This window comes from Ambystoma mexicanum, chromosome 2q (genome assembly GCF_040938575.1).
Source record: "Ambystoma mexicanum isolate Mex_15411 chromosome 2q, UKY_AmexF1_1, whole genome shotgun sequence".
Lineage (NCBI taxonomy): Eukaryota > Metazoa > Chordata > Amphibia > Caudata > Ambystomatidae > Ambystoma > Ambystoma mexicanum.
Genome location: NC_090924.1, coordinates 28,966,025 through 28,993,117, shown reverse-complemented (window position 1 = coordinate 28,993,117; position 27,093 = coordinate 28,966,025). Strand labels below are relative to the sequence as shown.

The 27,093-nt window shown below is 43.0% G+C and overlaps 1 protein-coding gene across 21 annotated transcripts in view; it reads right to left on the bottom strand.

Moving 5' to 3' along the window:
• The window catches only part of RBFOX1 (RNA binding fox-1 homolog 1), a 1,014,010-nt gene that overhangs the window by 194,792 nt on the left and 792,125 nt on the right, over window positions 1-27,093 (bottom strand). The window lies entirely within an intron of this gene.

Below are 27,093 nucleotides of genomic sequence, written 5' to 3'. Positions count from 1 at the left end.
GGTAGGCCACAGGATGTGCAAAGTGGGACCTTGAATTCTGAAATGATCTTGAAGAGTTCCCTGGTTGTTTTGGGGGCATTTGAAATTCTGTTCCAGTAGAAGGATTTTTTGAGATTCTGTTCCAGTAGAAGGATTTTTTGGCCTTCCTAATTATTTCCCTGTAGGGTTTAATCTGTTAGGTTCTATTCTGAGGTGACTGGTCAGTCCGCTATCTGCCTTCTAGGATGTGGTACTCAGTTTAAAGGGATTTGAGGGTTGCAGTGAACCATCAGGGGGCAGGGGCCTGATCTGTTGGAGGAAGATCTGGTAGGGGTAAGAGGTCTGAGAGCATTGGAAAACCATTGGTCAAAATGACTGGAGTGCTGACCTGCCTTTGTTGGGAGGGAGGGCAGAGAGGCAAGCAGAGAGTTAGTCAAGTCTGGCTTTACTTTGACCTTAGTGGGAAGTGGGTCGTTTCGTCCTGGGCTAGTCCAGGAGGAAGGGGGAGTCTGCTTGTGAGAGAGTTAAGAGGATGGCAGCTTGATCCATCCAGATTATTAGTCAGAGGGAAGGATGTAGATCAGTTTACAGGAGTTGAAGATTGTGTCTGGAGTGTGGCCTGTGGAGTGAGTGGGACATGATGCCAGTTGGGTCAGAGGGAGGGCATCCAGGTTTACCAAGATTGGTCATGTCATGGGGTTGTGTGGGACATTGAACCAAATATTGAGATCCTCCCAGCATTGTGAGGGAGGTGTGAGTAACCTGGTGATCGCTATGGAGTAACTGAGGGCTTCAGCAAAATGTCTATTGTAGCATGGGGGTCTGTATATGAGTAAAAAGCTGTGAGTAAGAGTGGGGGTGATGATACATTTCACTGGGAGAGATTCACAGTATCTTTTGCAGGCTTGTTCCTCGGAGTGTCAAATGGTGAGCTTGTAATTTGTAGAGGATGGCAATTCTGCCTGTCCTGCTGGTTCTGTTGTGGACCATGAGAGTGTAGCCTGGTAGAAAGGCTGTGTGTGCAATGGGTCCGTGGTCCTGGGAGAACCAGGTTTCTGTGATGAAAAGGATGTCATGGTATTTGGAAGATATTAAGTCATACATATTGTGGTGATTTTTAGCGAGGGGAGGAAGATGGAGGGGGGTTAGGTGGAGGGAGGTAGCTACCCATCAGAAGGGAGTACCAAGGTGGGTTGTGTGAGAGGGTGGGTGAAGACTGGAGCTGAGATCGGCTTGGGGGCCCAGGGGTGTAGGTGGTGAGAGGCGGAGGAGGGTTTGGGGGCAAGGTGGGGTGGAGTCCATTAGATGTTGGGTAGTGAGGGGTTACTATGGGAGCATCTAATGTCTCTGTTCGGGGGAGTGGTGAGGGATGAAGAGTGTATTCTTGGTGTCTGTGAGAAGAGGGCTTGTGAGGTGAGCGGCTTTGCAGGGCCTCGGGGTGTGGCTATGGAAGGTGGAGGGGGTGTGTGAGCAGGTAGCACAATGGGGTATTGGTCTCTGTTTTGGGGTGTGAAAAGGGGAGTGGAAGCTGGGATGGACAGGGGGAGCGAAGGGGTGCAGGGTTGCAACTGGGACAGTTGTGTAGGATTGATGTTGAAGGGGAGAGGCCAGGGAAGTGTCTTCTATTGACAAATACAGGATCAAGGTGCTGACATTTAGGGGAGCTGGGCGATTTCACTGGTTTGGGTGACTTTGGGGAGGCGGTGAGGGGTTTGGAGGAGAGGTAAGGTGAGGTGCCAGAGGTAAGTGTGTGAGGGCAATTGGGGCAGCAGATTGAGGGGTAATTGCTTGGGTAACCCATGGCCGTATTTAGGGAGGAAAAGGGAGGGGTATGGCCGAGTGGCTGAGGAGAGTGAGAGTAAGTGGTGCAAAGGAAGTCAGGGGGGGAGTGGAGTAGTGGGGCCGGGTTGGGTGCAGGAGGGCCGTAAGGGTATGGTCGGAGTCTCCTCTAGGTGAGGCAGAGGAGTTGGTCTAAGAGGGGTGTGGGGGAAGTGTTCCTCCTGAGGGGCCAGACTGAGGAGAATGTGGAGGTGAGAAAAGGAGGTGTCTAGCTACAGGGGTGGCCTGGTTTCTGATGCACCAGAGTGGCCATCTAACTTTGGAGCTGCTTTTAATGGTGGATGCTCAGTTGCCTTAGCCCTGAGGGTGCGAGTGGGTTGGAGGCCAGGGTGCCCAAAAGCAGTCTTGGTCAGGGTGACATCTGTGCTAACTATGTGGAGTCAGCATAGGGTGTATTGTGTAGGCTCATTGTGAGGAGGAGGAGGGTGAAGTGCTGGTGAAATGCATTCTCGTGTCTAGCACTGCCTAAGAAATTAATTCTATTACATAAGGGTCTTCATTTGAGAGTCTGGGACTGGCACCAAGTGACCTTGTTATTAGAACACTGTGCACACTAGTGTTAACATAACCTCTGACTGTTCTCGAGGCTTTCTGTGTTAAGCACTAGGTGTTCCATTAAATGGTCAACAAAACTGATGAGATAGCAATATGAAAGAACTATACAATTATGGAACAACTAAAGAACCTCCTGCAGAGCCTTTTGCTGTTGAGCAGCTAAAAGAAGTGTGTGAAAGTTGTGTTAGCCTGGTTTTTGAGTCAAGCAAACTTTTTACTTCACAGGAAAGATGTTGATATTGGACATCGACACAGGTCCTTCCAGCTATCTGGGTCACTATATAATATTATATGATATGACATTTATAACACACCTATAAACAAGTGTGTCAAGGCATGACAAGTCAAGGGAGGGGGAACAGAGGGAAGACAGGGACAACAATCTTACTAGGCCAGGTGTCATTCAAATCACGTAAGTGCATGGGAAAGGGGAAGGGGAAAAAGTGTGGGGGTAAGGGGACAGTGCAGTACATGGGATAAAATAATGCATAAACAATACATGAAAAAAAATATAGCTAGAATACAGCCACCTGGGGCAAGTACAAGGTAAGTGCAGACATCAGGTGTCAAGTGCTGGTAGGGGGACTGTAGGGATACACAAACAGTCCCCAAGTGCTGGGTTTGCCAGGGAGGCAGTGCAGGTGTGCAACTGGTGGGGGAGGTGACCTGGCCTGAGATCAGAAAGGTGGCTAGGTAACCAGTGCAGTTTCTGTTTCAGACAGGAATTCAGCAGGGGGTAGAGGAGAGAAAGCAGAAGCAAAGAGGAAGGTTTTGAGGTGCTTGCAGAACCAGAGATGGTTTTCCTCAAGTTTCAGGGAGGCAGGGAGGCTGTTCCAAAGGGAGGCCCTAGCCGAAGAAAGAGATCTACCATCAACTCGTTGCCTGGATAAGTGACTGACCCCGAGGCAGTTGGAGGCGGATGAACAAAGATCTTGAGCAGGAAGATATTTAGGAAGAGAGAGGTGAAGGTATTGAGGCCGCAGGCCCCAGAAGGTCTTGTGGGCAATGCAGAGGGTTTTTAACTTAATCCGTGCAGCTACTAGGAGCCAGGGCAGAGATTTCAGACCTGGAGAGGTACGATCCCTGGGCCTGAGGCCAATGACAGGTCTTGCAGTCCTATTCTGAATGTGTTGCAGAGGGCAGAGAGTAGAACCAGGCAGATTTAGAAAGAGGTGGTTGCAGTAGTCCAGCCTAGAGAGAACCAGAGCTCTGGAGACAGTGAGCTTCAGGGGGAAGGAGAGGAAAGGGAAAATACCTCGGAGAAGGTGCAGCTGGTAGTTTTACTTCTTAGAGACGTCGGAGATGTGAGGAGAGAAGGAGAGTGTGGAGTTGAAGATGAACCCAAGGTTTTTAGCCTTGCAGGTTGGAGCAGGAAGAGGTCCAAGAGAGCCTGGCCAGAGAGTGACAGGAAAGGATGGAATAAGTGTGCTAATGAGGAGAATCTCTGTTTTACTGGCATTAAGGCAGATATCTTTGGCAGCACACCACTCTTGGATAGCAGACATACAGTCAGTGATGAGTGAAGGAGTAGAGGTGGCTGAAGGTAGCCTGAAAATGAGATGAGTGTCATCCGCATAGCACTGGAAGTTGGGGCAGAGAGCAGCAATGCGGTGGGCAAGAAGTGGCAGGTATTGGTTGAAATGCCAGGCAGAGAGGTTAGACCTCTGGGGAACACCACAGGTAGAGATAGAGATAGAGGAGAGGAAGGATCCAAGTTGGACCTGGGAGGGTTAATCAGAGAGGAACGAAGTCAGCCAAGCCAAGGCCTGACCGGTGATACCCAGTTTATCACAGAGACAGTTGAGCAGGATGGCATGGTTGATCGTGTGAAAGGCAGAAGAGAGATCAAGTAGAATGAGGACACAGGGGGTGTTGGAATCCAGGTTGGAGAGCAGGTCTTCACAGATATTCAGGAGAGAATTTTCAGTGCTTCTGGCAGCTCTGAAGCCAGACTGATGATCATGAAGACAACCAACAGATTCAGTGTGGAGATTGAGCTGGGAGAAGGACAGCCTTTCCAGAAGTTTGCCAAGGAAAGGAGCAAGATTGGGCAATAGTTAGCTGGGCAGGACGGGTCAGCAGAGGCTTTCTTGAGAAGAGGGTGCACAAGGGAGTGCTTCAGGGGTGAAGGGAAGACTCCAGTGGTGAAGGAGTGGTTGCAGAAGTTTCCCAGAGCAGGTGCCAGGGAGTGAATGTGGTCCTTGATAGTTTTGGAGGAACAAGGATGAACCTGTTTTGACGAGACTATCATAGATCAGACTTGTCTAGAAACCTCATTTGGGGAGAACAGGGGAAAGCCAGAGAAGGCGGAGGAGAGGTGGCTGAAGAAGTGCCAGAGGAAGAGCAGGGAGTAGAGGGAGGAGGAGGAGAGGAGGAGAGAGAGGACAGGATGTCCTGAGTTTTAGAGATGAAAGGAGAAGCCAGTGACATGGGAAGGGACAGGTGTGGTAGAGACTGCAGCAGGAATGGCCAGTTCCTTGCAGATTTTAAAGAGTATGGCGAGTTGTTAGATGCTGCAGTGATGCAGGCTTTGATGTGAGCCCTCTTCTTGTTGCGGACAGAGAACCAGTATTGCCTTTGGAGTAGGCGGCAGGCCAGTTTGTCAGAGTATGTACCAGAAGCACACCATTTCCTCTCAGCCACCCTGCACTTGCTTTTGAGGGTGATGAGGTCTGAGTCATGCCAGGAGTTGCACTTGGCTTAGGACTTCAAGCAGATCCTCATGACAGGGGCAAGAATATCGAGAGTATCAGATATAGCCGAGTGGAACATGGAAAGGGCTGTGCCAGGCTGTGAGTCAGCCAAAGGGGGAGGGGGTGAGAAAGTGGTGGCGAAAGCCTCAACTGAAATGCGCTTCATGGGTCGGATGACCAAGAAGGTGGGTGGCAGTGCTGGACTGGACTTAGCCTGAGAGGTAGAGAGGGTGAGCTGGGAAGAAAAGAGAAAGTGATCACTCCAGGAGAGCGGAGTGGTGTGAGGGATAGAAAGGGGAAGATCTGAAGAGATCAGAGAATCCAGAGTCTGCCCTGCAGAGTGAGTCAGGCCAAAGGGGAGAATAGAGAGTGAGAGAGAGTTGCAGAGGTCGCAAAAGAGTCCAGGGGAAGGACAAGAAGCATCCAGGTATATTTAAAATATCCAAGAAGGAGGAGTTGAGTGGTCAAGGCCAGGAGGGAAGAGGAGAGGTGCGCCCATTCAAAGAGGAAGGAGGTGATCTGACCAGGTGGCCGATAGATAGTAGCCAAAGTAAGTGAATGGCTAGATAAACCTTTGGCAAATTATACATATCACTCCAAATGGGGTGTCATCTGGTGGCAGGACCAAATAACTAAATGATACAGTATAAGAAGCATTGAACAATCTTTGGTAAACTAAGCTGTGCCCACTCAACCCCACTTGATAAATCGAGCACTGATACTGGAGCCAGGGCCCTGGGTAGTGTTTTGGTTAACCAACTTCAAGCTGCTGACAGATAGATATGCTAATATAGGAATTAACAGGGGAAGCCCAGAGAGTATACAAAGAGCTGCGTTTATGAGAGATTTTGGCTGTGGGCAGACTGGATGGGAACTGTCAAGAAGAAAAAAATGAGGGATTTCAGCCCCTCCTTTCTGCATAGGAGTTAACAGGCCCCCGTGCTTCTCCATTTTCCAGCCTTCTGTCTGTCTCCTTTTTCCTGACTGGATTTTAAAGCATACTAAACCAGATTTGTTGCTGTTTTGAAGCATTTGAGTCCCTAAGGGACTCTCTCTATTGCCGTTTGAGCAGAACTACTCTGCTGTATGGAAGATATTCATGCTTTTCTCCCCCAAGGCAAATCAGCTCACCACCTATGAACATATCTTATTCTTGATTAGCTACATTCTGGCACTGTGGTCAATCCCAATAGAGATTTACTTTTTTTAAAGCTGTTTTCCTTGTTTTAATGGAAAAAAGAACACAGTGCTTTCAAAGGTGCCCTTTGTCTTTTCTAGATTGTAGACTGTCCACGGTACCCAGTCTCCATTTCCGCCCCTCCCCATCTCCCTACCTTCTACAGATAGTGAGTATGAGAGGATGTTTACCCTTCATTGATATCACATTGAAAAATATACTGATGTATTGAAAGGGATGTGATTGTAGATGTTTTGAGGTGCTTTTATTGGCTTCTATGAAGAATGACTTGCAAGATTTAGCAAGGTTGCCCAGCAAGACCTGGCAGGCAGTCATTTTTTTGAGGTGATTATGATATCTTGGAGAATGCTAATCAGTTTTAAGTTTTGAGTAGATGTTGAGGCAATGAACATAATTACTGCCTTTTCATTGATGACATTTTACATTTTAAGTTTGTTGTACATAGTGACCAGCATTGTAGCAATGTCTCTTTATAACTTATTTCACATTATTAAAATATTTACCTTATACATGAGAGTGTAAAACGCAAATCATTGAGCGTTCATTACTGAGTGTTTTGTCAGAATCATTTGAACAGGAACATTACTTTTGGGGCATCTATTTAAATGTATTGTCTATTGATGTGTTATATATATTGTACGTGTCTTTTAATACACTTATGGGGGTTACTGGAAGTTATGAGCAGTGAACTATCATACAAAAATGTAATATTAGTAAATGTCTCCTGTGCAGACGAATGAGTAGCAGCCACCTACTGCTGGGGGTGGATTGCCGGCTTTATTTACTGATTTGCAGTGACAGGTATGTTCTCTTCTCTATCAATATTCCTACCACAGACCCTCCTGGGGTGGGGTCTTCTTGGACACTCCTCTGGGGGTAGCGGGAAGGTCCTGCTGATAGGGGTGATAAGATCATGTCACTTTGGTGACTGCGGCAGGACATTGCTCATCCTCTCCTACACCCAAAGAATATTCTCCCCACTTAGCTACCGAAGAGCATCTAAGGGGGTTGCTACCGGCCTGACATTGCAAAGGATAATATACACTCTAGTGAAGAGCACGGTTTAGAGTAAATAGCATAAAGCACTCTAGTGAAGAGCAGGGTGTCTTTTCAAAAAAATACTCTTAACATCTATCAAGCTATGAGATATTAGAATGCCTAACCCACATGTTGATGTCCCAGTACCTTTAAACTGCAGCTGCACAGTAACCAGGTAGTTACAGAAGGGAGGTGTTAGAGATACAAATACCAATGTTACAGTAGCAGTGGCAGTGGCAGTGCCTGGAGGATTGCCTGTGGAAAGTCTGTTTATATGAAGACACCTGGCATCAAGACAGGAAACGTGTTTGAACCCCTGCACATTAGGATGGATTTAGATCACATACAGTATACACCCTATAGGTGTCCTGAGTGAGCTTTGCAGCCAGTAGACATCATGGAGTGGTTTCAAGGGGCTTGACATATCTCAATACAAGGAATAGACATGGTCCTTTATCTAGGGAAGGTTTAACCTTAGAGCATATCCTCAGGGTGCATTCAAATAGGGAGGCAAATGACTGATACAAGCGGCGCACTATGACACTCTGGTAAGAAATGTTGACTCTGTCGCTAGGATGCTATATAATATATAGCCTTGGGAGCTGCACCCGGACCAGTAATAGCAGAAGAGGAATGAACACTTCCATTTCAAACCCTCTGGGACTTATTGGACACCTACCCCACAACACAGGAGGACATCCCTTGGTGGTTTTCCACTGAACTGAGCCAGCTAGAGGCAGCATACCCTCCATTCACTACTCAGCAGAGGCTGAGAACTCTAGCAATTATAGTGCAAACAGGTTGTAATCCTCCAATGGAACACTATGAATGATGGGTTTCATTTCCTAGTTGGTTGTACCTTCATTTAATTGGGACTCCTTCAATTACAGCACTAACCCCCATCATGGGAGAGATATTGAACTCACAGCGAACATAAGCAGCAATGAAGGCTGAAAATTGCTGGGGCAATTGTTCCATGATAGAGGGAGTACTCAAGCCCCTCATAAAAGGTGAGTCAGTGAGACTAGCATTCGTCAGACATGTAGCAGTATTGCCCCAAGTGAGTAGGGAAGGAAACTCCAGTTTGGTCACATTGTGACAGCTACATACAGGTCCCTAAGTAGAGATCACTTAGGTAAATCCCCCTGGCCCCCAGGGAAGGGAAAAGGAAGGAGTAAGCTGAGAATAAGCACCCTAAAGTGGTACCACCTACTAGTACCACTTGTGCCAGATGACTTGCAGTATGCCCTCTGATTAAGAAATAAGGGGGACCTTTCAAAGTAGAACTATATCTGTAGAAAGAGATAGGACCAGTCACAGGCAAGAAGCTTGGTGGGATAGCAAACCCTACAAGGGCAGACGTAGGGAAAAGAGTTAGGGCAAAGCTTAGGTAGCCAGACTATAGAGAAGAAACACGGCTCAGCACCAAAGGGAGAGCAGATGCCCGCAAAGGAAGTAAACTGCAGCTTTAAGAGTGGACAATGGACAACGTTGTAAACCAGATTCACAGGATAATATGAGTGTCTACAGATCGAACTGATGGGATAGTGGTGCAATTGGACTCTGGTACACAAGTCTCCATATTCAAATATACACACAAGAAGCGTTATAACACTTCTCTACTAATCAAATGATAGAGGTTATTACTCCCACAGAAGAGGTGGTTGAGGGCAATGATGTGTATATATTTGCAATTGAACTTGAAGGGGAACATCCAAAGGAAATAGAGACACTATTCTGGTCTTTGCATATAACACAAGATGGCCCCCAGGGCTGGGGGGCGAGGTAATTAAACTAGCTTTTTCAGATGAAGTTGTCGAACATGTTGTGAATTCCTGTGCAGCTCATATTGTTTGCAATACCAAAGCCTCAGTAACAATGTCCAATCAAAGCACAGGCTATGCCACATTTAAAAATAATTGAGGATCAGTGATTACACCAAGGCGTTCTGATACAACAGGCAACCCTCTACAATGCAGCATTACTTCCAACATCTAAACCACATGGTTCATATCAACTGGTTTTAGACTTTAGAATTTTAAATGGCAATGCACACACATAGGCTGTACGTGCATAGGTCAGGCCTTCCAAGTAACACACAGAGATACGCACATATAGTGTATTGGAGTCGGGAATGGATTATTTGCACAACCTTTGGATTGAGAGAGCTGTACATACAGATACTGAGTATGAAAGGAGGTTTACCCATCATTGATATCACATTGAGAAAGGTATTGAGGTACTTAAAGGGGATGTGCTCTGATGTGCTTCTATGAAGATTGGCTAGCAAGATCTGGTGAGGCAGGTAGTTGTTTTATGAGGTGACTATGATATCTTGGAAACGGTTGATCAGTTTTAAGTCTTGAGGAGATGTAGAGACAATAAACGTGAGTGCTGCTTATTCATTAATTACTTCTTGCATTTTAAGTGTATTGTGCATAGTGACAATTATGCTATAAATGTTCATGATAGAATGAGTGTTCATGCTTGACTGTTTTGTCAAAAACATTTGAACAGGAATATTAGTTGTGGGGCATCTATTTAAATGTATTGTGTATTGATGTGTTATATACAGTACATGTAAGTGCATTGTGCATAGTGGCAATTATGCTAGCAATGTTTATTTCTTATTTCTGATTATTTGAATATTTATTTCACACATGGGAGCATAAGAAGCATTCATTGAGTGTTCACGCCTGACTGTTTTGTCAAAAGCATTTGAACAGGAACATTAATTGTGGGGCATCTATTTAACTGTATTGTGTATTGATGTGTTATATACAGTACATGTCTTTTAACAACCATTTAGAGGGTTACTGGAAGGAATACGCAGTGGACGATCAATACAAAAATAATGTGACATTAATAAACCTCTCCTGTTCAGACAAATGAGTAGGAGCCACCCACTGCAGGGGGTTGATTGCCTTCTCTCTTTACTGATGCGCAGTGACAGGTATATGCTCTTGCCTATCTCTATTCCTATTGCAGCCCCTGCTGGAGTAGGTCTTATTGGATATACCATGGGGGTGGGTGGAGGGCTTTGCAGATAGGGGTGATATGAATCAGGGCACTGGGATGAGAGCTGAGAGGAACAGCACCAAATTCCTTTTTGGGGGAACATGCAGGCTGGTGGCAGTAAACAGAAGCTAGATTCAAGGTACTGCTAGAGTCAAAATACAGTTGACTTTAAAGTTGCAGACCTACGGCACTATTCCTGGGGTAAAAGATGCAGAGAGTTGGAGCAAAACAGTGGCTAGATTCAAAATACTGCAGACCTAAGGCACTGTAGGAAGAGATGCAGGGAGTTGGCACAAAACAGTAACTAGATTCAAATGCAATTGACTGAAGGATTGTAGACCTAAGGCGCTATCCTTGTGGGAAAAGATGAAGGGGGATGGCACAAAACAGTAGTTAGATTTTAAAAACTATTGACTTTGAGGTTGCAGGCATACGGCATGAACATTGTGGGAAAGGTTGCCGGCAGGTGGCATAAACCACTAGCTAGGTTCAAGGTACGGCTAAATTCAAAATACAGTTATCTTTATAATTGTATACTTTCTGCACTATCCCTGTGGGAAAGGATGCAGCCAGTTGGTGCAAAACAGTTTCTAGATTCCGAATGCAGTTGACTTTAAGAGTGCAGACCTACTTCACTATCCCTGTGAGAAAGATGCAGGAGGATGGCATAAAACGGTAGTTTGGTTCAAGGTATGGCCAAGTTCAAAATGCAGTTTTTCGAAACACAGTTGACTGCAAAAATACATATATAACCTTCTCGTGGTCAAGACATAGATGTTTGTCCATGAGGTGTAATATGTGAAGGTGCATTTATTCATAGGATGTTCAGCTTGAGGGAGGTGAATACTACTTGTTGGCCAATTTATACAGTATCCCAATATTGCTATGACTCAACAAAACACTGTGGATGCGTCAAAAGAGGGAAAATAAACAGTCTTCTTTCTTCTTCCACCTACAAGAAAAAGCCCAGTAAAGGGCCCTGCATTAGATGCTAACCTGGTTCTCACAGGCATGACCTCAACTGATCGATCTTGGCACACCTTTCTGGATAAAACATACGTTCAAGGTTTCAAGTCCACTACCCTCCTCATCATACTGACACTAAGTACTTGCGTACCCCTGGCCTTGAAGCATGAACACCCCAGGATTGACTTCTGCATTACCCTCTATCCCACCAACAATACCCCACCACCTTTCTCTTTTCATGAAGGTCCATATTCAGCGAAGCTGCAAGTTGTCAGAACTACTATGCATGACCTTTTCACATAACATTAGCTAAGGAGTCATATCAAATGACATTCTGACCCACATATTTATTTGCCAAATGCATTGCATATGTAATGCTACAGCCAACCACCATACTTGTTTTAGGAAGGAGGACCCGGTGTCAGACCAGAGGGAGTATGATAAATGGCTGAGTGCAATCCACCTGGTGCGCAATAATTTACTCCCCTTCGGGAATTTAATTTTCCTAGTTTTTGTGGAAACCGGGCCACCTGGGAAGAAGCACTGCACCCGAGACGTACTTTTTGTAGTGAGATTTCTGATTGCAGAAAAGGGGATGTCATCATTTTTATGTGGAAATCAGGGGAGGCCCAATTATGAATCTGCAGGTAGTAAACATTTTATCATGGGAATATGACAGATAGTAACGGCTTCAGCAAATCGGACTGAATGCTGTGGCAATCAGTACACTTCTTCAACCTCTAAAGCGGCCAAGTCAACCATTGGGCTACTGCCAAACGATCAGCTGAGTGAAATAGTGATTGGACAGCACTGACACAAAGATTTTACAAAGGTCAATATGTTGAATGATTAGAAACTACTTCACCATCTCGCTGCCATATCTTCCTGCATTCTTTCCCACTTTGTTTATCATTTGTGAAGTTATTATAAGTCCTGCTGGTCTTCTATACCTGTATCTTCTAAAGTTATTGAGTTATTATTAGTTTGTAATCTACCAGTCTAGTCAGTGGTTGCTTTATTTCTGATCAGTTTGTATAATTTTGATTTCTTAAATGTGGCATGAAGGGAAGGATGCATAGACCTTGTTGTTGTACTAAAAACATGGCAGGGGCTGTAGGAGGAATTCATTTGTGCCAAATGTGTTTGCACTGAGTTCTGAATTGAGCCCAATGATTAGTGTGCAAACCACAGACCCTTGAAGTAAATGGGTCTCATTACGAGGTCGGAGGTAAGGGTTTAACAGCAACAGTAAGGGTCCTGTTGCTGTTAACCCCTTACCACCGCATTACGAGCTCCCTTAGCAGGAGCTGCTAAGGGACCAGGGAGCTAATAACGTCCACGCTATTAGCGGGCCCGTTATTAGCTCCATCCCCATTCCCATTGAGCCCTATAGGAGCTCGGATGGGAATGAGGAATGGTTCTCAGAATGGGGACTTACCGGGTCCTCCAAGGTTGGAATGACCCGGTAAGTCCCTATTCCGAGAACCCGGACCCGGAATGCGGTAAGGGGGTAGCCATGGTGCTAACAGCACCATGGCTACCTCCAACCTCATAATGAGGCCAATGTGTTGATTTGCAAGGATCAAGTGAACCTGGCAAAAAGCCTGGAATATGTTATTGACATTTCAAAGCACGTTCACCAGTGTAAAAGATTCAAAATGCACCAATGGTAGTTCAATTGTACCCACCTACATTACACCTCGCTGCTATGTTCAGCAAGGTATTAGTAGCCTAATGCTTCAAACGCAAGCTAATTATGTACATGTGTACTAATAATTTGGTGACGTACACAACACATCATGCAGATCTGACTGTACGTGCTGTTAACATTGCTGCCACAAGTATAACTCACTTGTGAGGGTGAAGGGTTAGGTCGGCCCCATAGAGCTATTGACACCATGTCACACAGGAGTGCCTTGTACCCATGTTGTGTGCCTTGCACCTGAGCTATCTTCCCAGAAGCATACCTGTGATGAAATGATGTATGTGTATACTACTGTGTGCCATACCAGTGCCTCATCGATCTGACCATCGTGAAAAATCGTGCAGATCTTTTTATCCGTAACACAACTTGACATTTGAAAAACCGGCGTAATGGAGGTGGGTGTATTTAATTTACCTCTGTATCTTCTATGACATGAACACTGATTAACATTCTGTTATGGCTCATGCTTATCCTAGGATATCCACTTTAATATTCCTCATATCAAATACGAAAACTATGGCACTGGCAGCTTCAAATGTACAATAAAAAAAAATCTTTAAGGATTGAATGCCATTTCCACAGTTAATGCGCGTGCATCTTTGCAGCTTAATGAGCGAAAACATAACTTTGGAAAGAAACAAATCTGAAATGACAGCAAACAACCTAAGAAAATGTAAGCTAATTAGAAGGCAGCATCTGGCTCACACATTAAGGCTCGGATTGCCTAGTATATACTAAAATATATAAGCATTGAGGACATTACAAGAACAAAATAATTAGATATTCATATTTCATTTATACATATACAGAGAGAGAGCTACATTGATATATCTTTATATCTTTGTAGATGGATGCCTAGATAGATAGACAGATAGATAGATTTGTCACACTGACTCCTAACATGTGTCTTTAATCCTTTCTCCCATTTGAGCCTAAAAATTAAATTCAGGTAGCGAGCTGTATTAGAGAATACTTGCAATAGATACACTAACAATACATGCATTGGACTAAAACATGCTGTTTCTTATCTGGGACTGAAGAAAAAAAAACAAAGCACTAAGAAGGAAATGTCTCTCTTCATACAAGAATTACCAGGATGACTGAGTGGCCATGCAAAAGAGCTTGTTGTGCTCTTTTATTGCCCACTGGCCCATTCTACTTAGTGATGCACTGGACCACTTGCTGCAAATGCATCAACAGGGAGAGTATGGCTGGGTGAAGTCAGTCACCACGAAAGGAGGCCATTTTGTGGTCCTTTGCCCGGTAGGCAGGGCAGTCAAACTATTCCCCAAATTAAACACCATTCGTCTCTGTGAAATAAGCAGGCATCCCTGCAGTATTGGCTCATTGTGATATCAGCATTAGGCTAACGTTTGGGGGATTTGCAGCCAGCACAGTCAGGTCTGTATACCAAATCAGATTCATGTACCAGTGCTACCAGGGAGTAAGTCTGAATTTAAATGGCACACATCCCTGTACTGATGGGGCCTCACCTTCTCTTGGACTGGGCATATTTCTCTTCAATGACACATTTTCCACTGGTGGTAGCCTCCACCAGGCACGACTTATCTGTAATCAGCAATAGTGCATCAACCTGCAACAACCCTGCTTTAACTCACTCATTCTGTAATGAGATGCCCCACCTTTACACAGTGCTGATAATGTCTTGCATCAGTGCTTGTAAATATTATGCAAATCTTTGCCGTTGCATAAACATTATGTCAGATTTAAGACCTACACATGGGAACATTCAAGACAAACACAACAGCACACTCTCAACAGCAGAGGATAGGGGATTAGAAAATGGAGGACAGACTTTGATGGGATGAAATGTACAAACTCTACCAAACTTTTAAGAAGTTTGACTGTGTAGTTAAGGTTACATTCATACAAGTGTTATATTGAAAATATCTCTGTAAATGGTGGGGTTACATTTCAATGCACTTTAACGGCTGTGGCTTTTCAAAGAATTCAAAGTGTGGGCCATTTCATTGGCTAAATGATTGCAGATGATGGAATTCTTTGTTTAAAATAACAGCAGCTAGACACAAAATGATTTCTTCAAAATGCACCAATTGAATTGTTAAGTGTCGCACTGGAGTTTCGCATAAACACGCCTACCATGAAGTCATCCCTATGTGATAGTATTCATCTGAATGTCACTTCATTAATCAAAATAGAAGTGACGTGTGTGTGTGTGTGTGTGGGTGTATTGTATAATTTACATGTGACTGGGTATGCTCTAGTGGTCCCTTACATGTGAATGTCTGATGTCTGCCATAAACTGTCCCTAAGATGCTATTATTAACATTTACAATACACATTTAAGCAACCATGGGCGGATATATGACGGCCTAAATGTTGCTTGAAATGTAACAGACTCTACCCAGCCCACCTGCACTTGTCTGTTGGCAGCTTTGAACATTTGATAACTAACTACAACAATGCTAAATGAGGAAAACTCACACATCTTAAGGGACCTTGCTATACATATTTGAAATGTGATTGACCCTTCTCCAACCCCAAGCTCCTTTAGATATGAATACCTGCCATCAACAATCCCTAGGGTTCAATAGACACCCTTAGTGGTTCTCTTTTTCAGAACGCAGAAAGATAAAATGCTCCATACATATTTTACATTTGGCCAAACATATTGCAACTGGCGAAGCCTAACAGCACTTTAGAGGTAAGCTATTGCATGAACTCCACTTATTTAATTATGCAATCCAAAGTATCTTTATTTTTTGAATAGATATCACAGAAAGAAACACAAAATTAAAAAAACATTAACCAATATTATTTAGATATAGCTTACTTTACCTGCCTTACTTTTAAAGGCTTTAAAGAAGTATGATTAGAGCCTCACAGAAACAAATAAGTTTATCTTAAGAGGAACACATTGCACGTAAATTTTTTTTTTTAAAACATTCCTTTCATAAGGCTTATCAAAACAATATGTACAATGCCTTGAACTCCCACTCAGCAAATTGGCTATCGGGCCTGATTTACAAAAGCGTTTTCCAATGGCAAAACCCTATTGAAAAATTCTCTGTAAATCAGACCTATGGTCTTTGTTTATGAAGGATTCCATGTGCTCAGTCACTAGCTCTAAACTGGAGTTCTTACAGCTCAATCGTGATATACGAGCATTGTACTCTTGGGTCAGGGAGGACCCTGCGTTATATTTGGAGTTCTTTCAAAGCAGTAGACATGTTGACTCCATTTAGCCTACCTTAACTAGGTAATATTAAATGTCTGTTCTGAAATTTTCGATGGTTCAAGTCATTACTCCAAATCTAATCCAGGAATTGCCAGAGCCACCAAGTAATTTTATTGTGAAGTCTGTAGTGTGTTCCCTATAAATGTTATATTCATAAAATGCCTGTGATGAATTGCCACCTGGCAACTCGTGAAAGGCATGGCTTTTTTGATTTTTATTAAATTAATATAATTATGAGAGTAATTCCATCTCTGAAAGGGAAATCTTCTGATCAGATTCCCCTTCGTAAGAACCATGTCAAAAGCTAAGCGTGTACCTGTGTCCTACTGCACCAGTACCCTGATCTGCAGCACTTGGCCTACTAGTGGTTTTACACCCAAGTCTCTGAAGCACAGAGACTGCATTTAGGATATGCACTGCTGTTCCAGAACCCTATAATTATGGGTCTACCTCTTGGTAACAGACTATTCTTTAAATCTAAGCAATTCCTGAGTTAAGCTATAGTGAATGGTATTCACATAATTATTACAGTCACATCCAATTTGTTATGAGAAATATGTCAGCTCCCGTGAGCCAAGCTCAGCTGTGCAAGGAGAAGTGTGTTTGGGCCGGACAGGTTACGCCTGACAGGACAGGGATCTGAATGGCCATGCCTCTTGATCTCTTTGTGAGGGCAGGCAACACTCTCCACCAGGGAAAAGCTCACAGCACACAGCTGCCCTGGGCCCATGCATCAATGGAGCACACCCATTCATATGGAGCAGCCTCACACCTGGGTGCTGCATTTCTAAAGGCCTTTTTGCTATTGAAAAAAGGAGGAGTGGAGCTAGGATAGTCAGAGAGGGGTCTGCCCAGTTTTGGACGGCTACGCCATTTTGTTTCTCTTTGCCTCTCTTTCTCTTTCCTCACCCCTCCACTTCCTCTGGAGCAAAGCACTTTGGGTGTGACGTCGTAAGAGCAAGGTCCACTCATTTCAAGAGCAGGAAATGGATACCTAATGCAGGCTAACTTTAGTCCAATCACCTGGGGACCTTTGTCTTTAAAATAAGAGGTCTCCCACCACTTCTTGGAATCATTTTAGGAATCATCTGGACTCATCTTGAAGCATCCCGAAGCTATCACTAGAACCTGCTGAGAGAGCAGTCCTTTCTAAAGTCCTCCAGTTGCGAGGTGAAGGCAAGTGTTTCAAGGCAGAGACCAGCTACGTCCCCGTACCATCCCAGGGAACATTGGGGGTGATCTGCTGCTGGAACAGGACCTGCCTCTCCATCTCTGCCAGCCACATCAGAACCTCACCATGTTGGAGGACCCCTGCGGTTCTTTGCCAGCCTCCCCCGTGTTTGGGAGCCCGAGAACACATAACCATCTTGTCCCTGATCACCTGGATTGGGACTCAGGACAACCTAAGAAGTGGCCTTCTGCTAGAGCAAAACCACCTAGAAACACCAGTACCCAGGATCTCTCTGGGTTTAAGGACCCCAGCAGCTATGTGCCAGCCTCTCCTGTTTTTGGGAGCAGAAGGAAAATTACTAATTGTGTCCATTAGCACCTGGATTAGGACTCACAGCACCCTGAGAATCAAGACAACCCATGCTTTGAGCATGCTTCAAAAACTGTTCGGTACATTTGAACTAGCAGGACCCTCCATTGCTCCCTCCAGACCTTTGCACAGCACCAAGAAGTCAGGCCTGGTGCTGCCAAACCGCCAAGAACCACATAGAAGGTAATATTGACTGCTAACAACCCCCTTGGTCTATTTGTGGGCCCTAGAGACTGGTTAGGTCCCTTTGAATCCTTTTTGCTCACAAGAACCTATACTTTTTCAAGAACATTGTTGATTTTGCTCGCCTTTCACACCTGATTCATTAACCAGAGTCCTGCATCTACCATCTTTGCATTTTCTGTTTTTTTTTCCTCAGGGGTCGGTTTTGTGTAATGCTTATCTAGTTAGTTACTATTGTACATGGTGTGCTTATTAAAGAGTATGGCGGTCATTCCGAGGTTGGAGAGAAGGAATTACCGGCACCGGTAGGGGTGCCGATGCCGGTAATCCCTTACCTCCATATTCCGAGGTCCCTTTGCGGGTCCTTCCTTAACTCCTGCTTTTAGCAGGAGTAAAGTACGGGACCCGCAAAGGTACTTTGGAGTTAATTATGGTACCGTAAATTACGGTGCCGTAATTACCTCCTTCCCCATAACCATTGAGCCCTATGGGACAGATATGGGAATGGGGAAGGGCAAAAGGTGAATGGGCAATTACCGGTCCCTCCAACCCTGGAATGGACCGGTAATTACTCCATTCACCATGCCAGATTTGGGACGGTTTTGGAGGCAACCATGGAGCTAATTACTCCATGGTTAGCTCCAAACCCGGAATGAGGACCTATATCTTTTTATGGAATCTTGATTGGACATCCTTTTATTGTGGGCTGTTATACTTTGCTGTTTGGGTTGTTACTGAACCACAGTCACACCCCTTTCAAGAATATTGCCATCCCTCGGCCCACGTTACCAAAACAGATGAAGGAAGTTGATCTCTTGACTGTGCCTGTTTTACCTTTATGCTTATGTTGGTACCTGGTTTGTATAAATGTGAGGGCTGAGTGGGAATTTTAGCCTCTTCTCATCCTGGTACTGGTGCAGAGCAGAAGACAATTTGCCATCCTTATTGCATGTGTATCTGCACAGAGGGTTGTGTACCTATCCTGAGCAATGTCTGCAAATCCTCCATTCACTGTCCTATATAAATCTAAGAATACATGCACAGCTTAAAGCATGGCTGTCTGATATATACCAAGGTTTCCAGATATGGACGGTCACGTATGCAGTCTTTATAAGAGAGCACTAAACATCATGTAGCAATAATGAATAAAGAAGGAGGCTTTCCTAAACCTACACTACTGGAGTGTGTACCTCTGGAAGAATGGCTTCCAGTCTTCACTGATGGCAATGGACCTGATTTAAAAAAGCATCTTACAATGGCGCAATCCCGCTGACTTTTTTTTTGTAAATCAGGCCCCATATCTATAGTTGAATTGATCTTTCTATGACCACCTGAGACGAGGTAGGCATGAAATTGAACATATAAGAGTAAGACATCAACTGTTTCCAGAAGCCCATCATTTAGAAAAATTCTGATTTGAGAGAAACCTATCATTTTCATTTCCATGATGTTTACCTTTAGTTAGGTTTCTAGACAGTAATTAGTCAACACTCTAAGTCAATGTTGGAGACTTACTGGTGCTTGAGGGAACAAGTACAAACAGCTATTTGCAAGAGCACCAGGGACTGATCCCCCTAATTGCAGTGCTTGTTAGACATATGCTAGGTACAGGACATAAAGAAGGACACCAGTGTGCATTCTTATTTCAAACCATGGAACGTGTCTTCTTTTAGAAAAATGCCAAATAGAATCACACTGCACCTGAACCCATCTATCTTCGCAACGTTTACTTAATATATTTAGTAAGGAGTGTGGCTATTAGCACCATGGCTACCTCCAAACTCATAATGACCCCAATGTCTGTTAAAGCATTTAAAGTGCAGCTGCCAAAACACAAAAGAAACCCAGCAATTGCTTCTTTTGTTCCTGATATGCAAACAATATGAGCAACTTAGTTAAATCATTACAGAGTATTTGGCAGCCAACCGTGTACAACTTATATGATTCCAGCATTTGATTTGTGTCTCTATTTGTATTTGTAATGTTTATGAACCAGAATAAGTTATAGTAAGCACTACCTATTTCTGACATCAGTCTCTTCCATTCATGGACTGGTGCACATGGGTGGGCTGGGCATAACTATCACAAGGGTTTCCACTGTTAAGTGGTTAAAGATGTAGGTAATGAGACAAGTCTAAGGGATGTCTTCCTCATTTGTTTCCTTTAAGATCTGCGGTATTTCATCAGGTACACCATAATACTCCTCCAGCAATCCAACTTATTTTTCTAAATTCTTGTCATGAGAAATGACTCCACTGTGACTATAAACGCTGCGGAGGGTGATTTAAATGCTAAAATTATGAGTTCTCCCACTGAATGGCTCTGTGAACATAATTAAGACATAGCTAGAAATATTACCCTCCTATCGTAAATGATGATAGAGTGTATACAAGTGGAATGATATTATATAACCACATGTTTGGTCTTCAAGAACTATAAATGGATGATTATTTAAAGATATACCAGCAAGTCCAACCTTTCTTGGGCATAACAGCAGCTCTATAATTCATTTTGTCTTCATTTCAATCAACAATTGGCATCTTATAAAGGGTTGTAAGGTTGTACCTAGGCTTGATAGTGACAACTCACCTTGAAAATGAACATTTGAATTCCAATTGCAAAATACGGGCATGCCAACAAATATAAAAGACTTAACACGGATTACCAATAAGTCAATAAGGACATTAGAGGAATCAGCAATTTATGCATTGCATAATAATCTCCATGTATTGCCTTTAGATTCTAAATTGAATAAGCCTAAGAAGTATACATCTAACCCAATTGTAGCACGATATATAAATACTGTAAACATAGATGTACAGAATAATTAGAGCCTTAAAAAAGACTGCTTCAGGTAGAAACACGTGTCGGAAACAACAGCAAGACAACAACAGCAACGTGACAAATACATTAAGAAACCTCTTTTACATAAATGGCAATGGTTTCTTACAGTACCTAGACAATAGGACAGGATTTTGTGCAAGTTGAAACAAAGGCCCAGGTTTCCTTGCAGAGGTTAATTGACACATAAACTGATCCTAGGTTGTCCCTCGAACTTGCAGGTAATGTGTCAAAATCAGCAACTATGTGTTTCTCTAGCAATGGAAGAACGAAAGGGAGGACCTTTTAAACAATGAATGTCCTGATACCTGTTGTTTCGTGTTACGATTATCTCGGCATTCGTTTTTCTCTTAACCTTAATCCAATTTCCCATATTTCCAAACAGGCTTCAAAGATGAGGCAAGCTACTGGTGTAATTTTTTATGTTGCTCATAATTACAATGCACAACCATTTGAGCAAATGTTCAAAATAAACATAGCAAAAACCAAGGCAAGTGAGTTGTATGGCAGCAGTCTTTTCGAGTTTGGAAACAGCAAATAACTGGAAGGTATAGAAAATGTATTTTCTAAAAGACTTTTAGGTCTTCCTCACTCAGCTGCCAACTGTGCAGCGCATAGAGAACTGAATGTACCTTTCATTGAGGATGCCTTGTTATGAGCACCTAGTTCTCTATGTTTAGCAATTTGCAACAATGCAAAAGCATTGTGCTACAAACAAATGTTGTTAAAAGTGAATTCTATGGACTGGCTCTCAAAATTCGCTGGCTATGAGCAGTGGAAAATGATCTGGACAAAATATTGAGCTGTATTTTCGAAAAATGTAGCATTTCCTTGCAGCTACTTCAGGCGTGCACACTGTTTTTTACACGGCTTTCCTTAGTTTTCTCCAGTTGTTGGATTGAAAGTGAGGATGATAGTTCTCCGACTGCCTTGGATGTGCCATATTGTGTATTCGCACCTTGGTCCAGGATTGCCATCGATTGTGTTTCTGCTAACTCTGAGATGGCTAGTTCAGCTGTTTGGTGAGAGAGGTTATTGTGTTTTAAGCTCACTCTTTTAGTCACATAACCATTTCATGAAAGAGGTAGCTAATAAGGTATACACGTTAAACAGGGTGTCTCTCACCAATAACAAGAGGAACCTTCTTAAAATGTTTATATAAACAAAGAAGGTTGCGGATGTGTATTTTGGGATGAACTAATTTGGGTCACTAGCACTCCAATACTTTCACTTCGAGGCACGCAGAGTGGCCCCTCACAGAGCATTATATACACAAATCTGAATTTACAGTAGTTGCGTGAGCCCCTCTTAATGGGTCTGAGATGAGATGTGGACAAAAAAGTGGCCCTACAGTGACGCCTCTGTAACACTCCTGCATTTGCTCCTTTCAAACAGTCACAGATCTATCCAAAAACATATCCAAAAAATCTACATGTGGTGGCTGTGATTAACAGACAGGAGACATGTAGTCTGAGAGTTCAAGAGTACATCTGAAATGTTGAACTGAGGTGACAGGGTTACATGCACATTTTTGGGATGTGATTTATGGATGGATATGTGACTGCTTGAAAAGAGCAAATGCACGAGTGTTACCACGGTGTCCACATGCCATCCAGGTCTTTGTAGAATGCCTGGCATGGAAAGCAGACTGCAGACACTGCGGACAGTTGAGAAGATCCACAGATTACACTCCTTATTGTATGCTAGAGAAAAGTACTTGAGACAGAACATTGTTTTTGTCCTTTTTTCTTTTTCTCTAGTATACAATTGTCCATTATATCCATTAGCATTAGCATAGTACAAAATGCTAATGGAAATGTTGGAGAATTTTATTGAGTCCAACTACTTTACTGACAAATGTAAAGCAGATGGACTCTATATAATTATTATTTTTATGTTCTATTTTTTAACTGTGAAAGGTGGCTCCAAAATTAACCTTTTTTTGTAGTTTTTGGTTTTTGTATTTTGGGATTTATTTTTCTTTGATTGCAGGAGAGGCAAGGAAGTAAGGTGGGGGAGTGAATTGAGGGAAAGGGCACCAACCACAGGTACAAAGGGGCAGGTTGACAGGGGAAGATGTTGGGTGTGCCTTAAATCTTAGGTAGGGGGCAGTGTTTGCCATGCTCCTTGACCGCAGCTTCAAAAGCACTTCAAACTGCTCCTCCCTGCACTGTGAGTGTTGCAGTGTATACAGAGTACTGTTGCCTTGGAAAGATATGGATCAACAGCCTTTTTTATGGCTTGCAAGGCAGCTGGTGGTATCCTCATTACCACATGAGTAGCTTGTTTGGTGATAGGAGCAGTTGAGGAAGATGAGGTAAAGGAAGACAGTCTACTACTCTCTGAGAAAGCAACAGCCTTTCACAGACCACCCATGTGGTTTGAGCGGGTGTGGCAGTGCATGGAGGTGGTACCAAAAGAGTACTGCCTGTGTTGTCCACAACTGAGTATGATTCCACACTCAATGTATTCAACATGGGTCGCCCAAGCCTTTGGTACCCCTCATATGGTTTTAAAGAACTGCCACACCCATGATCCTCTTTGGGTACTGGAGGTATTCATTTCCTCTATCTCCTCTTCCTGGCCCATTGATCTTCCTCTGCACCCTTGTGCCCGTTCCTCTGTCCAGGCCCGCCAACTGATGGTTGTGGTGGTATTGGTGGTGGTGGTGGCCCTTGAGGAAGAGGATGGCCATGACTGATGCCATTTTTCAAGTTAAATGGTAGGTGTGCCAATAGGGCGCTTTGAAACACAAATTTACTCGTATAAGCGCACAACAAATGCTCAATATATAAAAACATTATCTTCCCAGCAGTAGAAGCATAAAGTTTCAACTTGAAACTTCCTATATCAGCCGAAAAAGCAGCTTAAAAATGTCTGCGAAGCATGGCCCCATTCACAGATGCGTTATCATGCTGTGAGCGTGAAGACATATGATACTCTCCGTGGAGGTTTGCGTAAAACGTTGTAGAAAGTTGATAGAAGTGATAAGAATGTTGCTAATAGGTAGGGAATGGTATAGTATTCTCTTGAAACTTCCTAGATTTGTTGAAAATGCCATTTCAAAATGTCTGCAAAGAACAGACACAGATCGTGGACACATCATCAGCAAAATCCAAATCCCCCTGAAATTCACCATGTATGGTCAGCTAAACAACCATAACTCGGACCACCACCATGCACTGCTAAGACTAAAACCCACGATGTCAAAGATGACATAACAAATGTCATTGATGACATCACATATGAAATTAATTTTGATGAAAAGTCTCTACAAGGGGTTGAGTTTACAATGTTGGTAACAAGATGTCAAGGATGATTGGGAGACCTCCCAAAGGTGGAAAACATAGTTTACAAGGGGGTAATCCATGTTATTGCTGTTACCTTTTTTATTGCCTTAGCATGCAATGCCAGAATTAACTTTGTAGGTGTGAGTCACTTCCGTTCTAACCACCCCAAGCCCAAAATGTTCTGCTAAATAAGACAAAATTACGTACCATGCAAATACATAAAGTAAGCATACTTGTCCAGGCCTTTCTTTATAAGGAGCTCCTAGTAAGCGGTTGATTAGCTACCCTTGGTATACAGTTTGTATAATAACTGAATATGTAAACTACAAGCCCCGAGGAAGATGTGGGTGTATGTATACTTTTATATACTTTGACTCCCAGTTGAAATAGTAGCATTTTGCTTCAGAAGTAAAGCCGCCATTTGTAAGTGGTGATCATGTATCCTGCGTGTCCTGTTTAATCTGGCATTTTTGGTGTTTGCGATTTTAAGGATCTCTGTGTGTCACAAATGAGAGTCATCTGTCACCCGAAAAATGTATACACATTCCAGATCTCAGTAAGCCTCAGTTAATGTGCAACCGTCATTTGCACACATGCAAAATACATGTGTGCTTCCTGTTTCTCTTGGTATTCTCATGCCATGTCTGTCTCTGCTGCAAATGCTGATTTGTCATGCTAGCACCACCCAGCCTATACCGTGTGTACAGGATTGTGTTTGATAGGTTCCTCTTATGAAGCCACAATATACTTGTTCATATGCTACTAAGAAAAGCCAGTAGACATCAGCCAAAGTGCGTAATATGCTGTAGCTTTTATCTCAGGATGGCAAAAAAGCATTGTTAGTGATCAACATGTGTTGTTTTATTCTAATATCTTGTTTTGTTTTGTTTTATGCAAACCATTAATTTAGGTGTAACAGTATACACTTGTATTTGTGTATTAGTTGGTTATTCTTAAAAACACTGGTCTGCCATTACGATGGGATACAATGGCCAGAACAGTAATCTTATTTCATTTTCTCATTGGCTATATGTCTCCTGTCTGTTAATCACAGCCACCTGCACCAAAAACTACTGTGAAACCCTCCAAGATTTCTATTTGCAGATTCAATACTTCCATACACTGCCACACCCACTCAAATCTCCTGGGTGCTCTATCTCTTGCATATGCTGTCACTATTTGCAAATCACAAGGTCTAACCTTAGATCACGCATTGATTGACATTGGCAGCACAGCCTTCACAGAAGGTACGATTTGCGTAGCACATTCACGTCTCTGAACCCTCAATGATCTATTCCTAGTTAACTAAAATTCAAACCAAGTCAACGCTGACGTTTGTGCATCCAAGGAAAAACACAGCAGGACACATGCACTGTACACCCATGATCAAGATATGTACCCTGTACCTCAAACAAGAACACATTTAAAGAGAAAACTAATACAGACAGAAACTATAGCATATCTCCCAGCAATACCGCTGAATAAACAAAAAGCAACTGCTGCTCCACTAAATAATACAACCACAAACCAAAAACAACTACCTGACCATCAGAAGACAAAGAGTCAAATATCTCTTCTAAAAAAACAACTGCAGGCCCATCAAAAGATACAGACACAAAAATTCTCTGGTCCATTTACATTTAGCAACATAACTGCATTAAATTGCTATGCAAATGTAGCAATCAAACTTGCCTTCCAATTGCCACCAATTGTTCACAACATTTACTTAACCGGCTCAGATCAGTTGTGTTTGCAAATGCTCGTCCTTCATAGAAATGCCACATATAATCCTGACAGCATGTGCAGTGTCTCAGGTATAAGGCAAGCATATGAATACTGTGCATGAATGGTGAAATTCTCCATAAACACACAGGAAGAGCCACAAGAATTCCTAACGTACTTACTACAAATACTTGAAACCAAAAAATCCATAAAAATAAAATCTTCCAGATTTCATACACATGGAAACATACATGCACTCTGTGCAACAATGTTTCATAAGAGAACATCCCTAATGAACGATTTGTGTCTGTATCCATAGCAAATTATGAATCCATTCCATTTCACCAGCTTCTGCAGCATGCAAATCATGCCGTATGATGCCCTTTTCACAATTAAGAGAATTGTTTCAGCATACAAATAAACTCACACAGTATGCCATACTAATACTTCTAAGGTACAATGCAGATGGTACCAAAAATAACTGTAAACTTACTAGCTTCACACACAGCCAGGTATCTCTTGGCGAGAATAACTTCACAACAGTAGGCACAATATACCACACTGGTGCCACAACCACTTCAGGATACCCTTAATTACAACACAATTCAAAGAACCATTTTATCACACTTACACACAGATAATATATTATGTAACTAATTAACCATACCCAGTAGAATCCTAATTTTTTCTTCAGAAAAAAACAAATACAGATTCCATAAGCACTATCCCTAATTCTACTACGATAATAAATACCATATACACTTCAGTTACATAATTTCACCATATTACAAATAATGTATACTCCCCTACAGTATCTATTATCACTGTACACATATTACTATGGCTGTGGCAAGTGTCCATATTGTTGGCAAAGACTATCAAAAACACTACAATAGAATTAAACTACGTACAATACACTTTCAAATAACAAGACTCACCCTGGACCTCCCCACTCGCAAAGACATCTGCGGACAGTAAAATTGACAGTGGACTCGGCAGTACCTGCACGACTTTTTTTCACCTATAAGAACAGCTCCTTATCAACGTGTTTCCACTCCCCCAACCTTTCCAGGCACTCTTTCAGCTACAAAATAACCCCAAATGTAAGTTCCACACTTTTTGTTCACCACTCTGACGACAGACAATGGGCGTTGTCCATGGATCCAGTATAGTGCCCATTTAAAAAATTATGATGCACCTCACATTTTTTAACACCCAATCGGTGTCCGTCTTTGATGTCAGTACATACCAAGCCTCCCTCTTATTGGTCCAGAGATGTCTGCAGACTCCGAATCAGGAAATTAGT